Source organism: Mastigoproctus giganteus, chromosome 13, assembly GCF_048544385.1.
Source record: "Mastigoproctus giganteus isolate SK-2022 chromosome 13, ASM4854438v1, whole genome shotgun sequence".
NCBI classification, from domain to species: Eukaryota; Metazoa; Arthropoda; class Arachnida; order Uropygi; family Thelyphonidae; genus Mastigoproctus; species Mastigoproctus giganteus.
Genome location: NC_143587.1, coordinates 8795620 through 8822631, shown reverse-complemented (window position 1 = coordinate 8822631; position 27012 = coordinate 8795620). Strand labels below are relative to the sequence as shown.

Sequence of the window (27012 nt, the reverse complement as noted above, 5' to 3'; positions counted from 1 at the left end):
GGAGGTGATTATCCCCTTGTATAAGGCAATGGTCATGCCACACCTTGAGTACTGTATACAGGTCTGGAGGCCTTATTTTCAGAAGGATGTAGAGCTGTTGGAATGAGTACAGAGAAGGGCGACAAGAGTAGTGAATGGAACCAAGGGTTGCTCTTATGAAGAAAGGCTGAAATTTTGCAAATTACAGTGTCTGGAGGCTAGGCACCTGCAAGGTGATCTGATTGAGGTGTTTAAAGCCTTGAATGGTTTGAGCATGCTCAATGCTGATGGGATTCTGCCTCTTGCTCAGAATAATCACCTGAGAGGGAATATATTCAAATTGAGGAAAGACAGATGTAGGATAGATGTGCGGAAGTTTGCCTTTAGCCAGCGGGTAGTTGGTTGGTGGAACAGACTTCCATCCTTTGTTTTGGAAGTTGATGGCCTAAATAAATTTAAGGCTGAGCTGGACAGGTATTTGGAACGAACAGGGGATGAAATGGGAGCGGTTGTTTTTTTTTTTTTTTTTGGCTGATTCTGCATAACTTGCTTTCTTGCATCAAAAGATGATGCAATCATCTTTCATCAAAAGCAAGTTACACAAAAGTCTGATCAGAGAACAAGTAAGCAAGTTACGCAAAAGTCCGATCAGAGGTATAACAATAAGTAGAAAAAATTATGTTTATTATAATCTGTTTCTATTTTTGTTATTACTTTTTTGTCTTATTGCAGTTTACACATGCATAACAGAAGTGATTATAGAACATACTGATTAGTTCTTGAACTCAGACACATATGTCCTATTGCTGTTACTTCATACAGTTCGTGTAGTGCTGGTGTCATTACTCTGTGAAAAAAAGTACTGTATCTCTACTCCTACCAACCTAACTGTTTATAGTAAAACATTAACCCTTTCCTAATTCTTGATTTTAATATTTTCTTTATTTGTTTTTAATGGTTTGTATGGACTTCCAGAAACCTTAACCAGTTTAACTTTTATTGATGAGTTTCTCAGAGAAATAGTGAATAGTCAAATTAAAGTACATTATTTTATATTGTTTGATTTAATGATTGGTTTCTGTTCAACTTTCAAATTTTTATGTACACATTTCCATTCTATATCAATAAACAATGCTGAACAGCTGCATCTTGTTTCACTGATTATTGTTATCAATCACTTATTATCGATTAAACTGTTTCCCGAAGTGCTCTTCCATCCAGTTTCATCACTGGATCTGAAGAAATTCCATTCTTTATTGTCAAAATTGCAAGCATTTATATTACTGATTTTCTTATTTAATGTCTATATGAATTCTATGTGCTTTTCCTTACTAAATAGGCTTATTATAAACTCTTCCCCTTGCTAAAATGCAAACAATAGTCATGACTGATATTCATTTAATCCCCATTTCATCATGATGTCCTAAACATTTTTGATAGGTGTCACCTTCCTACCCTAGTTTCACAGATTATTCCAGTTTATTTTGGAGTCCCAGGAAATTCTATAACCTCTAATCTGCAACTTAGTAACCTTCACACTATAAATGCCCAAACAGCAAAATGAGTTTGCATATCTGGATATTTTTAACCGTGTATTTGATGTATCTACACTACTACACTTCTACTTAATTGTTTCCATCTCATTGATCTTTATAAGTTACTAAACTGCTCTCCCACCAGACCCTTGCACTTATAGAATGGGATTTTAGTTACTGAAGCAAACCTTATACAGTATTAGCAAGAAAAGAAAAAAAAAACCTCTAATTTCCCCATTCCTTCCAAAAATCTGCACAATTCATCAATATCGAAATCTTCTTATTCAACCTACCCATCAGATATCTTACAGCTTTTCTTGTAGTATAATAACAATGTTAGCTGCTACGCAGATATAAAACTATTTGTGATGTTAAACTCTGCAGCATCTACAGTAATCTTTGAAACTGTTAATTTGTTAGATGATAAGAAAATGAGGCTCTTGCTTAGAAAGTTTTAATCCAGCTAAATTGGGAATGTTCAGATTTCTAATAAAAAAAAAAAAAATTCTCCTTCAAACTTGTAACATTAACAAGTTTACAATGCTAACTGTAAATTCTCAAAGATCTTTCGATTCAAAATTTAACTTTGTTCTCATATTGAATCTCTTATATTAAAATTTATTAAATATGTTTGGCTGTTGAAACCAGAAGTGCTCCACATCTCATGCAAGAAAGCAAGCTTATACAGCATTAACAAAAAAAAAGCCTCCCTATTTCACCTATCCATTCCCTCCAATAGTTTGTCTAGTACTTCCTTGAATTTATTTAAGCTATCAACGTCCACAACAATAAAGGAAGTTTGCTAAAGGCAAACTTCCATACATCTATTCTGCAACTGTCCTTCCTCAATTTGAATTATTGCCCCCTCACATGAGTAGTTTGAGCAAGAAGAAGAATCCCATCAGCATTAAGCTTGCCCAATCTATTCAATCCACTTAAACACCTCAAATCAGATCACCTCACAGATGCCTGTCTCCAGATGCTACAATTTCCAGAACTGAAGCCTTTCTTAGTAAGAGATCCATGCAATCTTTATGCTTCTCCTATTTGTGCAAGAGTTCCTAAATCTCACTTTCAAAAAGTTGAGGCATTGGAGTACTAGTTTTTGAACTCAGTTTGGGAATGTAAACTCCTGAATTTTGGTCAATTATTGGATGGCTGGTTCCCCATCCAGCTGCTAGAATAAAATCAAACCTCATGCCATTAATTAAAAGTCTAAGGATACTCATATGTTTACTAAGAGTTCTTGATGTACTGCAGATCAATCCAGAATGCCTCCTTAACAATAAGAGCTACTTCTAAAACAAATCTTTTACTAACCCATTACATTCAGATTGGTCCCCTTGATGTCAATGGTTCTACTGTTGATGATCCTGCTCAGGTAGCTAGCAAACAACGAGTATTTTGCATCTACATTTACACACTAGGATTTATCCTAGTGTGTAAATGTAGATGCCAGAAGTGTATTAAACTCTGGCAGTGAGCTAAATGATTTTGTAATAACTAAGAGCAAAGTTGAGTAGAAACTGTTGAAGTTAAACATAAGAAAGGCAGCTGGGGTGGATGGGATCTATCCAGTTATATTACAGGAGGAGCAAAGGAAGTAAGCAAGCCCTTAGCCATAATTATGAGAATTTTCTTGGACTCAGGGGAGGTACCCATGGACTGGAGGTGTGCAAACGTGAACCCAATTCACAAAGGAGGATCAAAGGGTGACACGAGTAATTACAGACCTGTTAGTTTAACTTCTGTTCAGGGGAAAATAATGGAGTCACTGGTTAAAGAGGTGATACAGGATCACCTAGACAAGACTGCAGTAATAGTTCAGACACAGCATGGGTTTGTTAAGGGGAAGTTTTGTCTGACCAACAATTTATTAGATACTATGATATGGTCACAAAGGAACTGGATGCAAAGAATAACTTTGATATCATATACTTGGATCTTAGGTAGGCAATTGATACGACTGCACATGGAAGACTGCTGTACAAATTGGAGCAGTGTGGCATTGGGGGAAAATTGCTTCTATGGATCAAGGGATGGTTGAGTGGAAGAAGACAGAGTGGTAATCAATGGACACTGCTCTTTGTGAACTAATGTTATTAGTGGAACCCACAGGGTTTGGTGTTGGGCCCATTGTTTTCTGTATTTATTAATGATATTGATCAAGGTATATCATGTTTAATGTCCAAGTTTACCGACGATAAAAAGTTGATAGGGTTGTTAAGGACAGTACGCCACAGAAACAGGATCTACAAAAATTGAGATGGGCTGAGAGGTGGCAACTGAATTTTAACATTGACAAATTTAAAGTACTGCATATGGGTAGCAGTAACCACAGAGTGACATATCAACTGTGTGGTACTACACTCAGGGTAGTGGAGAATGAAAAGGACCTGGGGGTAATTGTGCAGTCAGATATGAAGTTTTCTGAGCAGTGCAGACAGTCTGCAAGAGTAGCTCATGGTGTCTTGTCATGATATAAAGGAATTTTTCTAACAAATAATGGGGTTGATTGATTATCCACTTGTATAAGGCAATGATCAGGCCACACCTTGAGTACTGCTTGAGTGGATGCATCATTTTAGGAAGGATGTAGAGCTGCTCGAATGAGTACAGAGAAGGGCACCATTTGTGAATTGAACAAAGAACCCTTTGTTCTTACAAAGATAGGCTTAAGTTTTGCAAATTACAGTATATGGAGACTAGGCACGTGCAAGGTGATCTGACAGGTTTATAAGGCCTTGAATGGTTTGAGCAAGCTCAATGCCGATGGGATTCTTACTCCTGACCAGATAAATCGCCTGAGGGGACATATATGCAAATTGAGGAAAGATAGTTGTAGAATAGATGTGCGGAAATTTGCCTTTAACCAGCGGGTGGATTTCTGGAACAAACTTCCATCTGTCATTGTAGAACTGGACAGCTTAAATAAATTCAAGGCAGTACTAGACAAACATTTGGAGTCAATGGATGGGTGAAATGGGAAGGGTTTTTTTTTTTTTTTTTTTTTTTTGGCTCATGCTATATAAGCTTGCTTTCTTGCATCATATGCCTCTACTAATGCTAATTCTCCTTTCTACTGTATCTTGAACAAATAATTCCAAACTCAGTTCCAACCCAAAATAAGCAATTTCCAGAGTTGTAAACCAATAGCTTTTCTAAGACACTGAATTAGCAATCACATTTGCTTCTTGCTATATGCTGCTATTAATATACAATAATTTGTAGATATCAATAATAGTGTGGAATTGTTATTCATAAATTACTTTACAAATCATGTTTATTTTTTTTTTATTAGTTAAACAGTTGGTTGATGTTCTCAGAAGTTAATATGCTTTTTTGTAGCTACAAAATGTGCTATGCCCTTCTTGCCTCCATGTAAGCTATACTAGGACATTTTTTTTTTGTTTAAGTAGTAAGAATAGTTGATATACTCTTGAGTACAGCTGGATAGATCCCATGTCCTATAACGCATTACAAACCTATAACAAGTTGTGGCTAAGGTAAAGAAAGCCAACATGAGAACGACGAGACACATCGGATAACTCGTGCAGAAAATTAGTTTCCCGACACCGGACTCTGGCGCTGCTTGCTCGGTAAACAGGCGGTAGATGTTATCGGTGTGGAGCCGAAATCAAGAAGGATATATTGATTGACAGGTAGGCGTGGAAAACGATGAAATGATTGGTGGTGGGCGCAAAAGAGGACAAGCTACTGTGTAGTCATTGGTTGGCATTATAATGTGTATTTATGAGTATAGAAGGGTGCAAATAGTTTCGTAATGAACGGTAAGCAGGTAATAATAGCAATGAATCTTTTAAAGATCGAAGAAATTTGTAAGGAAAATAAAATGGTTGATTTTTCGATGAAAACTAAATTAATAAAAGTTTTGTTCTGTTCATTTTTTTATGTTCTTCATTATGTCTTCTTCTCATCATTAAAAGCAGATTTTTGGAGTTCACAAGTGTTTTACTATACTGTTCATTTAAGATTGGTTACGAAAAAAGAAACAGGTTTCTTTATTTTTCGTTATATTTCGTAACCTGACCTTAAATGGTAGGTTAGGAAATAATAGAAACAGTTTCCTTATATTTAGTGACCTAACCTTAAACGTTAGGTTAGGAAATAATATAAGAAAAGAAAGAAAGATTCTATATATATAGTGAATAGCTGTTGAGGTGATGATTGACGTTATGATACGTGTGTATCTGTATGAGTGTCTTTAAAAATAAAAATACAGTAATAAAAAAAAAAATATTTTGTTAATAAACATCATGTGGACTAGTGCATAAACAATTTATGCGCTAGTCCACATGATTCTAAAGAAAAAGGGTTAGGTTACCACCTCCATTTCGGGAGGGATTCAAGCTCCCATGGGATTCAAATGGAGGTAACCTGACCTTTTTTCACCATTATGGAAAACGTTCATTAGGGCAAGTTACCATTAGTGCTACTAAAATGATACTAACCCGATGTTATCGTGTGTTGTGTTTGCGCACCAATCAGCACACGCCTACCTGTCAATCAATATATCGTTCTCGACTTTGCTCCAGACCGATAACACCTACCGTCTGTTTACCAAGTGAGCAGCGCTAGAGTGCCGTATCAGGAAACTAATTTTCCGCATAAGTTATCTGACATTTCCCGTCGTTCTCATGTTGGCTTTCTTTACCTTCGCCCAAGTTGTTTATGCTGGTTGTTCCATAATAAAATTATGTGATGATACTCAAAACATATATATATTTTTAATTAATCGAGTTGTGTCACTAAAAAAAAAAAAAAAGATTTTATGAAAATAATGTAATTTTTTTTTTTTATGGATTATGCAAATCATAAAACTTTTAAAATACTGTCATATGTGAGATAATTAATTAATTGGGACTACACTTATATCGTGTGGTAGATTTAAGTAATTTATTATTATTAAATTCTACAATCTGAATGATTGAAACACCTCAATTCCAAACACTTAAACAATTCTGATTATGTTTCGGGAACTCACTGTTTCCCATCTTCAGGCCTGTTAATATGATCGTGGAGTGGAGTTTACTGGGTACTTTTCAAATTATGAAGGATGTGTTCATTTCTCCGTTGAAAATTCCAGAAATCTGTTAGTTATCAAGCAAACAAGAAAAATGCACAATCAAGTTAAACCTAATTATATGGTTGTGTTGAGTGGCTCTCTCTCATTCATTGTGCTGGCTTTATGATAGGCAGTGCATCCAATAATTACACACTGATTTTGTGACATTGATGTGTCCGGTTGGTATCCAATGGTTGAAGCATGTGTAGCAGCTTCAATTATTACATTCTATGGGGCATATGTATTACTAACTGGCTGGTGTCCAGCTGTTGAAGCAAGTGAGTTTTTTATTCCAAACATCCTTAGAGGCACCTCAACCAAGTAAATCTCATCGGTCACAAAAAATGCGACATGGAAGTGACGTCATCTCAGCTTCCGCCAGAGGGGAATTAAGGAATGCAGAACTGGAATTTGGGGAGTACAATGTGTACAGGAAGGATAGATACGATAGGAAGGAAGGAGGGAATATGCTATTAGTTAAGAAACACAAAATCCAAGGAAATGCAGCCAGTCGACATCGCCTGACAGTGCAGTGTCTAGTCAGTTTGGTGTGAACTGGGAAATCAAAATTGAGAGTAGGACTGTGTTATAGACCCAATGACTGATGGGTAAAATAAATAACTATACTGGGAAATAGAGTGGGCCAGTAAATAAGAGAGTCTTATAATGGGGAGACAACTAGAGGGAGTAATACTCTCGATCTGATTATCAGTAGTGATTCTTCATGCATTAAGAATCTGCAGATAAAGGAACCACTAGGTGGCAGTGATCACAGTGTGCTAAAGTGGGATTTACTCAAAGAGGTAACTACCATCAGGGGTAAAGGGAAGGGTTTTTGCTTTCGTAAAGGCGACTACGGAGATCTGAGACAGTATTTAAATTCTGTATGGTGGGACCAATTGATGATGTTACCAACAGCAAATTCAAAATGGGATTCATTCAAAGAATTAATCTTGGAAGCTACTAGGCTTTACATACCAACTAAGAAATATTGTTCAAGGCTTAGGCCTAAATGGATGTCAGATGAACTAATGAGACATGTGGCAGAGAAGAAAAATACATGGGATACATAAATTAATGGATGACATGGAAGCCTACAATAGATATAAGCTGATCTATAACCAAGTCACAGAGGAGGTTAGGCAGGCAAAGGATGCAAAGAAAAACAGCAAAGAGTTCTTTACGTATGTAAACTCTAGAAGGAAGGGAATGAATCAGATTGGTCCAATGGATATCAGTGGTTCAACTGTTGATGATCCTACTCAGGTGGCTAACAAACTAAATGAGTATTTTGTATCTACATTCACACGGAGTTATTCAGGGAGGGGAATGCCAGAGATGTATTCAACTCTGGCAGTAAGCTAGATAATCTTGTAATAACTGAGAGTAAAGTGGAGGAGAATTTCTTGAAGATAAACACAAGAAAGGCACCTGGGGTGGATGGGATCTATCCAGTTATATTAAAGGAGGCAGCAAAGGAAGTAAGCAAACCCTTAGCCATAATCATAGCGCTTTCTTGGACTCAGGGGGAGGTACCCATGGACTGGAGATGTGCAAATGTGACCCCAATTCACATAGGAGGATCAAAGGGCGACAAGTAATTATAGACCTGTTAGTTTAACTTCTGTCCAGGGAAATTAATGGAGGCACTGGTTAAAGAAGCACGGCAGGATCATCTAGACAAGACTTCAATTATAGCTTGGACACAGCATGGTTTTGTTAAGGGAAAGTCTTGCCTGACCAATTTGATTGGATACTATGATGTGGTCCCAAAGGAACTGGACACAGGGAATAACTTTGATATCATATCTTTGGATCTTAGAAAGGCTTTTGATACTGTTGCACATGGAAGACTGCTGCACAAATTGGAGAAGTGCAGCATTGGAGGCAAATTGCTGCTATGGATAAAGGGATGGTTGAGTGGGAGAAGACAGTAGTAATCAATGGACTAATGTTATTAGTGGAGTCCCTCAGGGTTGTGTTAGATCCATTGTTTTCTGTATTTATAAATGATATTGATAGTGCTATATGTCTTAATGTCCGAGTTTGCAGACGATATGAAGGTTGGCAGAGTCGTTAATGAGACTAATGGCAGTACGCTGCTGCAACAGGATCTAGAAAAGTTGAGCAGACGGGCTGAGAAGTGGCAAATGAAGTTTAATTTTGATAAATGTAAAGTACTACATTAGCATTAGCAAAGACACATGATGCAAGAAAGCAAGCTTATATAGCATCAGCCAAAAAAAAACCTTATTTCACCCATCCCCTTGCTCCAAATGTTTGTTAAGTTCTACCTTGAATCTATTTAAGCTATCAACTTCTACAATGACAGATGGAAGTTTGTTCCAGCAATCAACCACCAGCTGGCTAAAGGCAAACTTCCGCACATCTATCCTACAAGCATCTTTCCTCAATTTGAATTTATGCCCTCACAGGTGATTATTCTGAGCAAGAGGAAGAATCCCATCAGCATATGGGAAGCAGTAACCCCAGAGCAACATATCAACTCTGTGGTACTACACTGAGAGTGGTGGAGAATGAAAAGAACCTGGGGGTAATTGTGCAAGCAGATATGAATTTTTTTTGAGCAGTGCAGACAGTCTGTAAGAGTAGCTCATGGTGTCTTATCAATGATATACAGGAATTTTTCTAGCAGGGTTAAGGAGGTGGTTATCCCCTTGTATAAGACAATGGTCAGGCCACACCTTGAGTACTATATACAGGTCTGGAGGCCTCATTTTAAGAAGGTTTGTTTGTTTATTTGGTTTTTAGGAGCGTTAGCAACTAAGGCCATATTGCTCCCTGGATATGCGGTGGTCATTCCCTGACTTTCCGCATCCTCTGTATTTGGTAGTCACAGGCTTGAATCTCGGTCTAATCAAAAAGCATGTGCTACGCACTGCTGCTCCTGCCCACCTGGCTACGGAGGCACCTATTTTAAGAAGGATGTAGAGCTGTTGGAATGAGTACAGAGAACGGCAACAAGATCAGTGAATGGAACAAAGGGTTGCTCTTACGAAGAAAGGCTTAAGTTTTGCAGATTACAGTGTTTGGAGACTAGGCATATGTGAAGTGATCTGATTGAGGTGTATAAAGCCTTGAATGGATTGAGCAAGCTCAATGCTGATGGGATTCTTCCTCTTGCTCAGTACCTGAGAGGGCATAAATTCAAATTGAGGAAAGACAGTTGTAGGATAGATGTGTGGAAGTTTGCCTTCAGCCAGCAGTAGTTGATTGGTGGAACAGACTTTCATCTTTTGTTGTGGAAGTTGATAGCCTAAATAAATTTAAGGCTGAGCTGGACAGGTATTTGGAATGAATGGAGGAGTGAAATTGGAGCTTTTTTTTTTTTTTTTTTTGGCTGATGCTGCATAAGCTTGCTTTCTTGCATCGTATGCCTCTACTAATGCTAATTTTACTTGTACTGTTGCAATCATACAAGTATGATTGCAACAGTACAAGTAAAATATATATTGTTGCAATCATACAAGTATGATTGCAACAATATATATATATATTTGTAATCAAACATTGCAACAAGTATTTGTAATCAAATACATGTATTGTTACAATCAAACTATTTATATTAGTCAATATAAATTAGCCATAGTATGTCCAATTCATGCCCACTACTTACTTTACTGAATTTGTCTCAAAAATGTGAACCAGAAATGGTGCTAATTATGTTGCTTTCTGAATGATGCTAATGCAGTCACTAACGTTGACTTGGTAGAGTAAGTAGCATATTATTAATATTAGGCAATTGGTCTGGATCTCGCTAACCTCTTCTAAGCCAAGGATGTTTCACATAAAACCATCTATCGTGCGTGCTTGGCATAAGTCTTTTTTTATTATTTACATTTCACTTGCCAACAGGTCTAATGTGTGGCAGAAGGGGTTTCAGTTTCAAAAAAATAATTTAAAATATAAGTTTTGAATGTAAAAAAAAAAAATAAAAATAAATAAATAATAAAAAGTAGACTTTTCTAAGTCTATTATTTTTTTTATAAAAGTATGATTTAGCATGATAAAAAAAATAGTTGGATGATAAAAGGGGCATGAAAAAGTAAACAATTTTAAATTCTTGCTGATTTTTAAAATTGTATGCATATTAACAATTTTATATGCATAAAATTGTATGCATATAGACCCTCACACCTAGAAGAGTAACAACTTTTTGGAAATTTGGAAGCCTCGTTTTATGAGGGATGTAGATCTATTGGAACAAGTACAAAGAAAAAAAAATTAGTCAGGGGGTACAAAAGGGTTATCTTACCAAGAAAGCCTTGAATTCTGCAAATTGCGACATCTGGAAACCAGGCATCTGTGAGATCTGATTGAAGTGTTTAAGGCATATAAGCTTGCTGCCTGTATCTTTTTGCCCCACTAATACCGAAATACTAACTATATATTGTGTTTAATATGCTAAGCATATTAACACAATATATAATTAGCAGTTAGACATTAGCTAATTAGTGTGATTATAATTCAAAGAATACTTGCTTTATGAATATAATAATAAAAACTAAATATGAATGAGGGGATCTGTTCATATTAGGTTTATGTTTCCATTTATCCAAAGTATGTATGGTGTTTGCACTCATTTTCTTTCTAGGAATTAATCCTTTACAAATGCAGTCTTTAGAACAGTGGAATGAGAATAGTTCTTTTCCTTGAATTAATTAAACACTTGACCAAGGGAAGCAATGGCCTGCTCTTGATCTAGTGTTTAACCAACCCAGGATATGGGGTTAGAACAAAATCTTTGCCAAATGGAATACGGCAGCAATGTGCAGTTGGGTGCAATCGTTTTTTATGAAAACTGGAGGAAGGAGATGCGAGGACCAGGATCTGAGCAGGGAGGCATTTCTTGTCCTGACTCAAAGCTGATTACACCATCCCACAGACAATCACAAAGGTCCTGGCTACTCTTCTCAGCTCTGCCATCTCAAGGATAAACAAAAATTTATTTATTTAAATATACAAATGCTGATAGACAAAAATACACAAAACTTCTCTTGATAGTGGTCCAGGTGATGATATGACACACCAGTTCTTTGTTACAAATTCCATGCAAAAATGATTTTATCTGTAATCAATAAACTAATTTGGAAATACATAAAAAACAATAGAATGCAGCAATAAAGTTCCCCAAAAACTTACTAGACAAACATTTGGAGCGGGTGGATGAGTGAAATGAGAAGGGGGGGGAAAAGGGAATTTTTTTTTTTTTTTTTTTGGCTGATGCTATATAAGCTTGCTTTCTTGCATCATGCGCCCTTGCTAATGCTGAAAAAAAAAAAAAAAAAACCTTTAATTTGGCCTCAATTTCTACCGCGTGATTACAGGTTAATCATTATTAAAAATCTTCTTTTATACTCTAAACAGCTCTCCAGAGTCCAAAAGGGCTTACATTTTTATTTTAGCTGCTGATGAACTTAAATCACACCTAACATGAGTCGTGCATTATTTGTCAAAGTGTATGGATTTGATCACATATTGCAGTCAATCATTTTCCAAGGACCAGAGTCAGCAAAACAAATTAGTGCAGTATAGAAATTATACATGAAATTAATAGTATATTAGTATAGTAGAGAAATTAAGTATAGGGAATCCTTCCATGATGAAAATAAATTCATTGAAATTGCTGAGGTGCATTTTCAATACTTACTGAAAGCACTGCCACACAACATGTACATATAAATCAGTAATTTCATTTAATGGTTCAAGTAGTGTTGTAAAGTGTGTTAATTGTCTGATGGCACCAGGGGTTTCCCCCATCTCTCCGTTGTGTACTATGTTTTTGTGACACAGAACTCTGTGGAGGCCAAAGATTTAAAGTGTGTGGAGAGTGGATGTTGTGTAGTGTTATGTTTTGTTGTTTCTCTGACCATTTAGCCGTTGGGCCCCTATTGGGACCCACTGTTGGCCACACTTTGCCACGAGGAGGCAGGTCAGGCACCCAGTAGATTATTTAAGTGCTCTGGCAGGCCCTGCCACCTAATTTCCAAGGATTTCAGTGACAAGGGCTATTAAAAAAAAAATGGGGTGGGGAGACAAAATTGGGGGGTAGCAGGTAGGATGGGGACAATAGAGTAGGCATCCCCAAAGAGGTCAGTGGGGATGAGCCCCACCAGGCAAAGTATGAGGGAAGGTAGGAGACAGAGACCCATCTCCCCTCACCTGGGGTTGAGGTTTTAAAGGGAACTGGGTTTGAGTAGCCAGTTCAGATCACCAAATGGTGTGTTGTGTCGATTCCAGTAGGATGGTCACTCTGCCCACCCTACTCCGGGGGTAGGATATGTTCACTGAAAGTGTGGAGTGGGAGAGACAGACATTTACTTCATTCATAATCTGCATTCTATTTTTATACTTTTTTCTTATATTTTATAATATATATATTTTTTTCTGTTAGACTATACACTGTGCTGCCACTTTATTAGGTACACCCCTGCTGTGCACACAAATGGTTTGTCCCACAACTTTGCAAGCCACATGACCACAATTGTGGATATAAATGCAGCAGAACAACCTTTCTAGTATCAGTTAAGCGTACAAATCATAGCAAGAATGGGGAAAAGGAGTGATCTAACGGACTTTGAATGTGGCATGGTAGTAGGTGCAAGACGTGCTGGACAAAGCATATCTCTGAAAGGCAGTTCTCCTGACCTTTTCATGCACCACAGTTTCAAGGGTGTATCGAGAATGGTGCAACAAACAGAAAACATCTGCTCAACAGCACTCCTGTGGAAGAAAATTGCTTGTTGATGAGAGAAGTCAGAGGAGGACGGCTAGAATTGTGTAAGCAAACAGACGGGCCACAATGTCGCACATCACGTCAGAATACAACCTTGGTGCGTAGAACAAAATATCGCAAGGGACCACTAGTCCCACTTTGTCGTGAATGAGCTACAACAGCTGACAGCCAATTTCATACCTTTGTTATCAATGAAGAACAAGAGAGCACGCCTCCTATGGACACAGCAACACCAGCACTGGACTATCGAGGATTGGAAAACAGTTGCTTCGCCTGACGAGTCGAAGTTTCTGGTGCATCATGTTGATGGAAGGCTCAGAATTGGGTGAGAACAACATAAATCCATGGACCCGTCAGGTCTGACGACTACTGTGCAAGGTGGTGGGAGCAGTGTTATGGTGTGGGGAATGTTTTCTTGGCACACGTTGGGTCCATTGATACCCATAGATTCAAGTTTGAATGCCATATCGTACCCAAACATCGTTGTTGACCAAGTGCATCCGTTCATGTTGACAGTTTATCCTCAGTCAGATGGTTACTTCCAGCAGAATAATGCACCGGTCCACAAAGCCTGAATCACTATGGAATGGTTCCAGGAACATGACAATGACTTCGACTTTGCTGCAGTAGCCAGCTCAGTCCACAGATCTCAATCCTATTAAACATCTTTGGGATGAGCTGGAAACGCTGCAGGTCTACACCTCCGTCGAATTTCAAGGAACTGCATGTCTCGTGTCTGCATGGTACTCCATTCCTGCACGTTTTCAGCATCTTGTTCAATCCATGCCTAGACGAATTCAGGCTGTTTAAAAGGCTAAAGGAGGCTCAACACTACTAGGTAGGTGTACCTAATAAAGTGGCAGCATAGTATGTGTGTGTGTGTGTATGTACAGTGTGTATATATATATATATATATATATATATATACACACAGTAGATTCCGGTTATTTGGGCCACCAGTTAATCATGGCAGCCGTTTATTTGTGGCAAATCTTAAAAAACAGAACCCAATCAAGAAAATAGCCAGGGTTTACTTCGCTTAATTGGGGCAACATGCTATTTAATCAGGACAGGAGACCGCAGCACTAGATTTTACCTTATGATTGTCTCTGACCGAACCACGTGGTACGGCCGGATTTCTGGAGGTCACAACCATAAAACAGTGAAATCAATTAGCAGTCACCTGTTTATTAGGCTTCTCTGTTAGTGCAATCTATCATAATGGTATTATGGTGAAATGTGTTTACACTTCCATGGAATCTTCAATCATAAAAAAAAATTAATTTTCAGAATCTTCTCTTCATTCCTATTTTTAAAGCTTAGTAACTTCTTACTCTGTTCTCACTTGCATGTATCGTGTTACTTGCCATTTGTGTGTGCTGTATTCTTTGTTATTGATTGCTTATCTTTTTATTGTTTTAAATTTTAAACCCCACCCACAAATGTCAGTGAACAGAAATGTCAACTAGTTATTATGTACATATTACAGTACATATTGATTATTCCGATTATCACATATATTATTCCGATTTTCACGTATCATTTAATTTTTTAATTGGTAAGGTAATACAGGCTATTATTCACAGGTTATAAAAGGTAAACTTTTATAGCCTGTGAATAATATTCCTCCTATTTTCACTAATTAGAATCGCTGTTTAATAGAATTAAAATTCAATTCACAGATGTGATTACAATGACTGGCGCTTACCACACATCATATAGTGAACGGTACTTTACTATGGTGACTCCATCATAATGTGATTTGATTGTACAGTGAACCAATTGTAAAGCGGGGGTCCATTGTATTTTTAACTTTTTTTAAGTGAAACTTTGGATAATTGGAGCAGCCGCTCAATGCGGCCAAAATGTACTAGTCCCGATGTGTCCCAAATAACCGGAATTGACTGTATATATATATCCCCCCCCCCACTCACTCATTCATCTTTTTTAAATGGGTAGCATTCAAGGAAGTAATCTTGGAAGCTACTAGGCTTTTTGTTCCAACTAAGAAATACTGCTCTAGGGGCCCAAATGGATGTCAGCTGAACTAATGAGACTCATGGCAGACAAGAAAAATGCATGGGATGCACATAAATTGTTAGGTGACACAAGAGCCTATGGTAGACATAAGCTAGTCTGTAATCAAGTCACAAAGGAGGTCAGGAAAGCAAAGGCAGATTATGAAAAATCTTTGGCAAAGGATGCAAAGAAAAATAGCAAAGAATTCTTTAATTATATAAACTCTAAAAGGAAGGGGATGAATCAGATTGGTCCACTTGATATCAATGGTTTGACTGTATATAGATCATTCTCAGATAGCTGCCGAACTAAATGAGTATTTTGCATCTACATTCGCACACACGGAGTTATTCAAGGAGGAGAGGGCCAGATGTTTATCAAACTCTAACAGAGAGTTAAATGATTTTGTAATAACTGAGAGCAAAATGGAGGAGAAATTGTTGAACTTAAACGTAAGAAAGGCACACAGATATATCCAGGTGCCTTTCTTATGTTTAAGTTCAACAGATGGGAACAGATCCCATCCACTTGAACTTATGTTTAAGTTCAAGTGGATAGGATCTATCCAGTTATATTATTGGAGGTAGCAAAGGAAGTAAGCAAACCCTTAGCCATAATTATGAGAGTATCCTTGGACTCGGGGGAAGTCCCCACGGACTGGAGATGTGCAAATGTATCTCCAATTCAAAAAAGGGGGATCAAAGGGTGACAAGTAATTACAGACCTGTTAGTGTGACTTCTGTTCCAAGGAAAATAATGGAGTCACTGGTTAAAGCATGGTAGGATCATTTAGACAAGACAGCAGTAATAATTCACACACAGCATGGGTTTTTTTTTTTTTTTTTTTTCGTAGTTGTTGGCGCATCGGCTTCGGTGGCCATAGTGCACCTCCCAAGGTTTTTGCAGTACTTTGATCCAAGCCCGAGGCGGGATTCAAACCTGCGACCTTTGGGTTGCCAGGCAGGCACTTTTACCCACTCGGCTAGCCCGGTCGGCCAGCATGGGTTTGTCAAGGGGAAAGTCTTGTCTGACCAATTTGATTGGATACTATAATGTGACCACAAAGGAACTGGATGCAAAAAATAATTTTGACATCATATACTTCAATTTCAGGAAAACTTTAGATATTGTTGCACATGGAAGATTACTGTACAAATTGGAGCAGTATGGCATTAGGGTCAAGTTGCTACAATGGATAAAATGATGATTGAGTGGGAGAAGACAGAGAGTGGTGCTCAATAGTTACTGTTCTACGTGGACTAATGTTATTAGTGGTGTCCCTCAGGGTTTGGTGTTGGGCCTGTTGTTGATTTGCATATTTATTAATGATACTGATGAAGGTATATCAAGCTTAAAGTCAAAGTTTTCAGATGATACAAAGATTGGCAGGGTTGTTAATAACAGTAATGACAGTATGCTGCTGCATGAGGATCTGTAAAAGTTGGGTAGATGGGCTGAGAAGTGGCAACTGAAATGTAACACTGACAAATGCAAAGCACTGCATATAGGTAGCAGTAACCCACCCCAGAGAAATATACCAACTATGTGGTGTTACACTCAGTGTAGTGGAGAATGAACCTTGGGGTAATTGTGCAGTCAGATATGAAGTTTTCTGATCAGTGTAGACAGGCTGACGGAATAGGTCAAGGGGGCTTGTCAATGATATACAGGGATTTTGCGAGCAGGGATAAGGAGGTGATTATCCCCTTGTATAAGGAAATGGTCAAGCCACACCTTGAGTACTGCGTACATGTCTGGAAGCCTCATTTTAGGAAGGATGTAGAGTTGCAAGAACGAGTACAGAGAAGGACAACAAGACTGGTGAAGGGAACAAAGGGGGTGCTCTTAAGAATAAAGGCTTAAGTTCTGCAAATTGCAGTTTCTAGAGACTAGGCACCTGCAAGGCGATCTGATTGAGGTGTAAAAGGCCTTGAATGGATTGAGCAAACTTAATGCTGAGGGGATTCTTCCTCTTGCTCAGATTACAAACCTGAGGCGGCATAGATTCAAACTGAGGAAAGACAGTTGTAGAATAGATGTGTGAAAGTTTGCCTTTAGCCAGTGGGTTGTTGATTGCTGGAACAAACCTCCATCTGTTGTTGGAAGTTGTTAGCTTAAATAAATTCAAGGTAGAACATTTGGAATGAATGAATCAGTGAAATGGGAAGGGTTTTTTTTGGGCTGATGCTGTATAAGCTTGCTTTCTTGCATCATATGCCTCTACTAATGCTAACAACACACTGAAATTGTACGTTAGACACAGCATGGGCTTGTCATGGGGAAATCTTTGTCAGACCAATTTGCTACAATGCAGTCACAAAGGAACTGGATGCAAAAAATAACTTTGATATCATATATTTCAGGAAAGATTTTAATAGTGTTGCAATAAACGACTTCTGTACAAATTGGAACAGTGTGGCATTAAGGGCAAGTTGCTGCTATGGATAAAGGGATGGTTAAGTGGAAGAAGACAGAGTAGTAACTAATGGACACTGCTTTTTATTGACTAGTGTCATTAATGGAATCCCCTGAGGTTGTGTTGGGCCCATTGGTGAATATCAGGGATATTAATGAAGGCATATCAGTCCTAATATCCAAGTTTGCAGATGATATGAAGGTTGGCTAGGTGGTTGCAGAATAGGTGTATGGAAGTTGATAGCGTAAATAAATTCAAGGAAGAGCTAGATAAACTATTGAACGGAATGAATAGGTAAAATGGGAAGTCTTTTTTTTTTTTTTGCTGATGCTGTCTTGCATCATCTGCCACTACTAATGCTAACTTCTACTTGCTATTGTAAAAGTGGGTAGTTTTATTAGAGGGGGATGGGGGGATTGGACATGTGATATGGGAAGGTTTTATTTATTTATTTTTTGGCTTATGCTGTATCCTTATATTAGCAAATGATGCTAGTTTAAACCTTCCCAACCAGTGTGCTGCAGAAAGATTACTGGTGTGCCAAGAGAGGTTTAATTTTATAAAATTTTCATAGTTATAAAAAATCAAATCCAATTCATACAGCCATTCAAAATTTTATTGGTTTGTAATTTTATTATACAAAAAGATATGAGAGCCTAAAAAAACAAGATGGATTCAGGTGAGGTCACCCATTCGGTCCTTGAGGTTGTCACAGACATTCTCTTGTATATGCCAGACAAGCTACACTTGCTATCTGGGAGTCTAAAACACTGATGGAACTGATATTCGAATGACATTCAAGTCAAGTGGACCCAATTTCGGCAAAGTCCGGATGGTCTGTGACAGCCAAATCCTCTGCTTTGCACCTTCACGATGGTGAGACTATTGGTAATCCTGGGTATAACCTCCATGCACAAGCACACTGTGGGTGACCACCCAGGTGTGAACCAACATAAGCAGGAGTCAAGGTGTGGCACCCACACCACATGGAGGAATGCCACCCCTTACTACCTGCACCGGAGTACTAGAGTTTCTAGCCTAGAAACTCTAGCACTCTTCTCTTTTCTATAGAATGAGTAGAAAAGAAATTTAGATGGTTTGGAAATCTTTATTTCCACTCATAATATAAAACCTTTTGAAGAGAGCTAGAAAGTCATCACATCACATTCACAGGACAAACAAAAGTAGCCCAAAAAAAAATTAAAAAAGCTGGTATTAAGGCAATATAATAAGGAATACATCATATACATATTTTATTGCTCTGATAATTCTTCTCTTCCTCAACCTATATGTCTTATTTGCCTAGAAGAGTTATCAAATGAAGCAATGGCACCTTACCACGAAACATCCATCATGTGCAGAAAAATATTAATTTTTTTAAGTATCTTCAAATGTAAAATAGGAAGCAAAGTTCTTTTATGAATTTGATTACAACAGTATCAAATTGAGCTCAAGGGGTTAGCTATAAGGTCGCCCAATTGGCAGCCAAATCCAAAATGCCTCATACAATTGCAGAATCACTCATTTTACCAGTTTGCACTAAAATTGTTAACAATATGCTTGGGGAAAAAGAAGTAAAGGAAATTGAAAAAGTGCCACTTTGGAATAACACTATTAGTAGACATATCAGATGACATAAAATCAAAATTAATTCAGAGAAATATTAAATCTAAAAAATTTTCATTGCAAACTGATGAATCTACAGATGTTAGTAACTGTGCACAAATAATAACACTAGTTAGAATCATTGAAGAGAAATTTTTATTTTTTTATGTAAACCCCAAACATGAGAGGTATTAGAACCTATAGTACTTAGTACCGTGCTTGGGTCGGAGGTTGAGAAGACGAAAGAAGATATTTGTTGACATTGGACTTGAATTTCTGTAGCCTGTAATTTTCAGGAAATACGTATGAAGGAAGGTTGTTCTGGAAAACGGCAGTTGAATGAATAAACGAGGAAGATGAAAAGTTGGTTCTGTGAGTTTGGAGTTGGACAGTAAAAGAATGTTGGCTGGTGGCTGCACGTGTTCGGACTGTTTTGAAAGAGAGAGTGGTAATTATAGAAGCCAATTCAGAAGAACAATGCCCATGGAAGAAGGTGATGGAAGTGTCTGTAGAAGAGGCATGCAGCAGAAACAGTACATCTATGAGAGAGCGAGTGGAGAGACTTTGTTAAAGATGAATCATTAATTAACCTAACTGCCCTCTTCTGGATGGAATCTAGAAGCCTGAAAGAGGTTTTGGGGGCACTACCCCAGATGTGGGAACAATATTCCATGGCAGGGAGGATTTGCGATTTATACAGAGTGAGCAGCTGTTTGGAAGAAAAGTAACGCTGAGAGAAAAAGAGAAAACCACGTTTTTTAGATGCAGAGGAAGCAATATTTGTAACGTGCTTGTGCCAAGAGAGATTAGAAGTCAGGGTAATCCCCAAAAGAGATATATCATTTTGCCTAGAAATCGGAGTGTCACTAAAGATAAGCATAGGAGCAGAAGAATCCTTTTTGCGAGATATAAGACAAGACTGAGTTTTAGAAGGGTTGAAATCAACTAAGTTGTCTTTGCCCCACTGGAGAATTACCTGAAAATCGGCATTTAAGGAATTGGTAGCAGATTTTCGAGAAGTTGAAGCTGATTGAGCAGGACGACAAGGTTTCTCAAAATGGAAAGTGGAATGCAATGTGCTATCATCGGCAAAACTATGGATAGGATTTCCAGTCAATGGAACAAGGTCATTAATATACAAGAGGAAAAGAGTGGGAGAAAGAACTGAACCTTGGGGAACACCGGCATTAGTGGAGAAGTTAGAAGACAGAGAGCCATCTACCATCACCTTCAGTGAGCAATCAGAGAGAAAACTGGATAACCAATTACTAAAAACAGTTGGCAAACCATAAGATGGAAGCTTGTTTAGAAGAACTTAATGCCAAACACAATCAAAAGCCTTTGAGATGTCAAGAGCAACTACTTGTGTTTTACCGAACCTTTCCATTGAATTAGTCCATAAATGGGTGACATAAGCCAGAATATCACCAGTGGATCGACACTGATGGAATCCATACTGGCGATCTTTGATCAGACGGAAGGTTTCTAGATAGTTTAAGAGTTGGCAGTTAATTGATTTCTCCATTACTTTAGAAAGAGTAGAAGTAATTGAAATGGGATAATAATTGGATGGGAGGGATTTGTCACCCTTTTTAGGAACTGGTTGGATATGAGCAAATTTCCAAGCAGAAGGAAAAACACCTTTGGAATAAGAAAGTGAAGAAAGGCGGCAAAGAATAGGAGTAAGTTCAGGAGCACAGGTTTTGAGAACAAGTGGAGAAATACCATTGGCACCTGGAGCTTTCTTAGCATCAAGATTCGTCAAAATGCTTCTGACATCCTTTTGACGGAAGACCACAGGACACATTGAATGGAGCGTGTTGGGAATAGTGGGAGGTGTTTTACCAAGATCGTTAATGCATGAGTTGAAAGAAAAATGGGATGCTAGCAGGTCAGCTTTATCCTTGGCTGAAGTGACAACAGAACCATCTGGTTTGGACAGAGGTGGGAGCAGAGATGGGCAAAAGTTGCAGCCAATAGCTTTGGCAAGAGACCAGAATGCTCAGCTACCATTAGGGCAAGAAGCAAGTTTTCTACTCTTAGCCCGTTCAAACTCTAGTTTGGACTGGTTAATAACTGCTTTACAATTGTTGCGATCTTTGGTGTAGGCAGAAAATGAAACTGAAGAATTAGAAACAAGCCAAATACGATATGGAACATTCTTCTCTTGAACAGCCTTAGCACATTTATTGGAAAACCAAGATTTAGATAAAGGACGAGATTTTAAAGTGGAGTGTGGAATAAAGGATTCCATTCCTGCAAGAATAATTTCACTGACACGATCTGAGCAAACGTTGACATCAGAAGTTTTGAAACAGTACTCCGACCGAGGAAAAGTCTCGCAGGTCACCCCGTTTTGCATTCTTGTAATGCCAAACAACACGAGGTTGGGAATAGCCATGAGATAAAGGCTCCATTGGAGAAGAGACAATCACCAAGTTGTGATCTGAAGTGCTTAAAGGACCTCTCACTTCGACCGTGTAGTTAGAAGGGTTGTTTGTGAGAAAAAGATCAAGCATATTGGTTATATGATTAGGATTGTCCGGTTTTCTTGTAGGTAAATGAACAATCTGTGCAAAGTCATTAGTAATTGCAAAAGCCTCAGCATCTCGACCAGCTGGGTCGGTGTGACTAGAAAACGGAAGCCAGGTGGAGTTGTGAACATTAAAATCACCACGGAAAACTACCTCACCGTTAGGAAAGTTGGACCGGAGAAAGTCAAGTTGCAAAGAGAGGAAGTCAAAGAGCTCCAAGTGATTAGTGGAGTTGGGAGAACAGTAGAGACAACAGATGAATTTGACACAATGAGGTAGAGAGATTCCAAATTGCCAAGTCTCTGACAGGGAATATCAGAACGGACATATGCACATGTACCACCTTTGAGGCGAAAGAAATCATATAGCGAATAATTTGGGCATCTGAGATGAGCAGTAGTTGAATCAACCAATAACTGAGATTCTGTCAGAAAAAGTACATGGGTTTTGGCAGACTGCAAGTGGAAATGGACATTGTTGAGATTAGAACTGAGACCACGTATATATTTGTGAAATGAATTAGGAAGTGCTTGGGAGGTTTAGATCTATTCGCAGATAAGCTTGCTCTATTAGTTTGACAATTCATGCTGTATTCAATAGTAAGAAAAAGTGGGTGGGACATGCTGTATGAAGTAATGAAATTTTTGGATATGGCATACACATGGTAAGAATATACCCAGATCCTTGACATAACGTGGCCTCGACAATGCTCCCTGCATACACACTACTCTGACTCCCTCCAGTCACTATCTGGCAGAGTAGAGGTAGCAAGATTATACACTAGCTGATCCGGTAGCCTCCTAGAGAGTTACCAATAGGTTCGGTCCGGTGTACTAACTAGCGGCCTGCCTGCGAACACCGTTTTAAAGCTGTACCCTCCAAACGTAAGAAATATTGGATCTCGCCACGATGTTCATCATAACCTCAAAAGTCATCAATCATACTGCATGATGGAAGAGATAGGGAAGGGTTGACCGGAACTTAGCTCTAGAGACTAAACATGGGTTCCACCACTTCAAGCCTCCAATAAGCAAAGTGGTGGTATTGCACCGGTTGATGAGAGTCATCTACCATAATGCCTGAAAGAACATTATTTGTCCCACAAAGAACTGCTAAATCACACTACTGGGGATGAAATATTCAAGGTGGTAAATAAATACTTTGAGAAAAATAAGATATTAGCATTAGTAGAGGCACATGATACAAGAAAGCAAGTTTATACAGCATCAGCCAAAAAAAAAAAACTTCCCATTTAACCCATCCATTTCCTGCAAACATTTATCCTCTTCTTCCTTGAATTTATTTAGGCTATAAACTTTCACAATGACAGATGGAAGTTTGTTCCAGCAATCAACCACCCACTGCTAAAGGCAAATTTCTGCACATCTATTCAATAAATGTCTTTCCTCAATTTCAGTTTATGCCTCCTCAGGTTTGTAATCTGAGCAAGAGGAAGAATCCCATCAGCACTGAGCTTGCTCAATCCAGTCAAGGCCTTATAAACATGAATCAGATCACCTCGCAGGTGTCTAGTCTCCAGAAGCTACAATTTGCAGAACTGAAGTCTTTCTTTGTAAGAGCACCCCTTTGTTCCCCTCACCCGTCTTGTTGCACTTGTCTATACTCAATCTAGCAACTCTACATCCTTCCTAAAATGAGGCTTCCAGACCTGTACACACACACAGTACTCAAGGTGTGGCCTGACCATTGCCTTATACAAGGGGATAATCACCTCCTTATCCTTGCTCACAAAATTCCTGTTTATGATTGACAAGACAATGGGGTCTTCCATTAGCTACTCTTGCAGCCTGTCTGAAAGGTTAAGAAAACTTCATATCTGACTGCACAATTACCCCCAGGTCTCTCATCCCCACTACCATGAGGGTAACACCACACAGCTGGTACATTTCTCTGGGGTTACTGCTACCCATATGCAGTACAGTACTTTGCATTTGCCAATGTTAAACTCCAGTTGCCACTTCTCAGCCCACCTGCCCAACTTTTCTAGATCCTGCTGCAGTTGCATACTGTCATTAACAAACCTGCCAACCTTTGTATCATCTGCAAACTTCACATCAAGCCTGATACACCATCAATATCATTTATAAATATATAAAAGAACAATGGGCTCAACACCGAACCCTGGGGGACTCCACACAGAGCAGTATCTATTGATTACCACTCTCTGTCTTCTCCCAATAAAACATCCTTTTATCCAGTGTAGCAACTTGCCCTTAATGCCATACTGCTCCAATTTGAGAGTAAGTCAAAGTTACAAGTAATTAGTGGAGTTGAGAGAACGATAGAGGCAACAGATGAATTTAACAGAATGTGGTAAAGATATTTTAAGTCAGAGAAGATCAAAATCTTCTCTCGCCAAATCACTAATTTCTGACAGGAAATATCAGAGCAGACATATGCACAAGTAACATCTTTGAAGCGAAAGGAATCATACAGCAAATAATTTGGACAACTGAGAAGAGCAGTGGTTGAATCAACTAATAACTAGGATTCTGTCAAAAAAAAGTACATGGGGTTTAGCAGACTGTAAATGGAAATCATTGAGATTAGAACTGAGACCTCGCATATTTGTGAAATAAACAAGTATTTGGAAGGTTTAAATCTTTTCACAGATAAGTTTGTTCTATTGGTTTGACAAGTCATGGTGTATTCAATAGTAAGAAAAGAAGGGGGGAGATATGTTGTATGAAATACATGTTGGACAGACAACTTGTGTAATTGAGACCCACTAATTAGCAGGTCTCGATTACACAAGCTGTCTGTCCAACGTTTCGTAGTATCAGGTTTTGAGACAATAGGATTCCCATAATGTTTTTTATATGATGTTGTATAAAGTAATGAAAATTTTTGGATATTCCATACACATGGTAAGAATAAACCCAGCTGCTCACAATGTTGCCTCGACAATGCCTTCAACCCCCCCCCCCCCCATACATGCTACTCAGACTCCCTACAGTCACTATCTGGCAGAGTAGAGGCTGAAATATTATACACTAGCTGATCAGGAAGCCTCCTAGAGAGTTACCAATAGGTTCAGTCCAGGGGCCAATCTAGAGGCCAGCCTGAGAACACCATTTTAGAGCTGTACCCTTGAAATATAGAGAAGATTGGATCTTGCCATGATGTTCATCATAACCTCAAAGGACAATCATAGTGCATGATGGAAAAAAATGGGAGAAGGTTTGCCAGAAATTTGCTCTGGACTCTAAACATGGGTTCCACCACTTCAAGCCTCCAATAAGCAAAGTAGTGGTAGTGTATGGATTGATAAGAGTCATTTACCACCTATTTTCTGGTATCACAGATGGGTGGCATTCCCCTGTGTGGATGCATAACTCTATTCCTGCTTACATTGGTTCACACCTGGGTGATCACCTACAGTGCTAGGTGCCGTATTTCAGGATTTGCACATAGGCCTTATACCCACTATTACTAACAGTCCCACCATCATCAAGGTGCAAGCAGAGGAATTGGCTATCACAGACTGACTGGACTTTGCTGAAATTAGGTCCATCTGACTTGAGTGCCACTCAAATATCAGTTCCAACAGCATTTTAGACTCCCAAGTAGGAAACATAGCTTGGCATATCTGAGAGAATGCCTGCGAAAGCCTTAAGCATTTATTACTACCATTCTTACTATTTAAATGTGAAGTCAATTTGTTGGTTCACATAGCAAAATGCTGGCTAAAAGACAGACACAGTAAATCTTTAACAGACCTCAATTTAATAATCATTGTTGGAAATAATAGGCAGCATCCATATAGTTGTATCCACCTGATGGTATTTGACATTAATTAAAATATTTTAACAATAAAATGTAAAATATATCTGAATAACATTTTATATTATACAATTTGTTTTTATATGGTTTTAAACCATACTTGTTCAAATTGAAAGGTTATATATAGTATGGTGTGAGAATCCTTTTATGAAATATACGTGAATAATCAGTTTACTGGTAGTAAAATTGAGAACACACAGAAATAAAAGATCTGTGATCTTTTTACACAGATGGATTAATAAGAAAACTTGGATAATAAGAACAATTTAATACATACTGCAGTAAACAGCTGTGTCCACCAATTTATTAGTAACAATACATTTCACTGTACATTGTTGAAAATCTATACACTACCAGTATATTATTAGCTGGTATTGTTTAATTAATTGTTTCTTAAAAACAAATATCTGTTTATTCTCGAACAGCCCTATGCCAATCTTGAATTCATTTATATGTTTTAAAAAACTATCACATAAATTAATTCAACTGGTATGTAAAGTTTGGATTTTACCTAACTTGGATCTTTAGTTCGACTGAATCCCTGATGAAATGAATTTAAGGTTTCACTTCGAATTCTCGTTTCATTATTAATTTCCATCACAGTACAATTAAATTTACGTTTTTAATTGATTAATTTTTGAAAATTACTTTGATCCTAATTTTCATTTCCTCTGAAAGCTCATTGAAAAGACAGCCATGGTGTGAATATAAGAATAAATAATGCTATTGTAAATGAAGTACTGAAGACGCTTAAAGCAAATCGAGTTATACCTCCATCAAATAAAAGTACAGTAATAACAATATCGTGTACGGCGAATGCAAGAAACAAACTCCAATTTCCATATTCCAATTTTAAATTCATTACATATTGAAAATAATAATTATAAATCGCTCATCCTCGACTGCATAAGAAATGTGTACAAGCAACAGTTTTACGAACTGCAGACTAGAAAATAAAAAAAACAAATAAATAAATTCGGTGGTAGGGCGCAGCATTATATGCTCTTTAGTATGAATACTATCCAAAATTGGAAAAGAGGAGATTAACATACAAACAAAGCCACCAAAACATAACTGCTCAGTTAATTCTCAAAAAAACTTAATTCATATTTAATATTGCATTAAGTTAACCGTTCCTTATAGCTGGCTGAAGAATAAATTTGACACTGCGATTTTTCTTCTACATTTGACAGCTTTCGACCATTTCTCATAATTATTTACCGAAAGTAATATTCAAAATCCATTTCATCTAATAATATTTTAGTTTACTTTCTACG

General features: G+C 37.9%; 1 protein-coding gene across 3 annotated transcripts in view; it reads right to left on the bottom strand.

Annotated features, from left to right (window-relative positions):
- The window catches only part of trio (trio Rho guanine nucleotide exchange factor), a 996553-nt gene that overhangs the window by 969281 nt on the left and 260 nt on the right, over positions 1-27012 (bottom strand). The window lies entirely within an intron of this gene.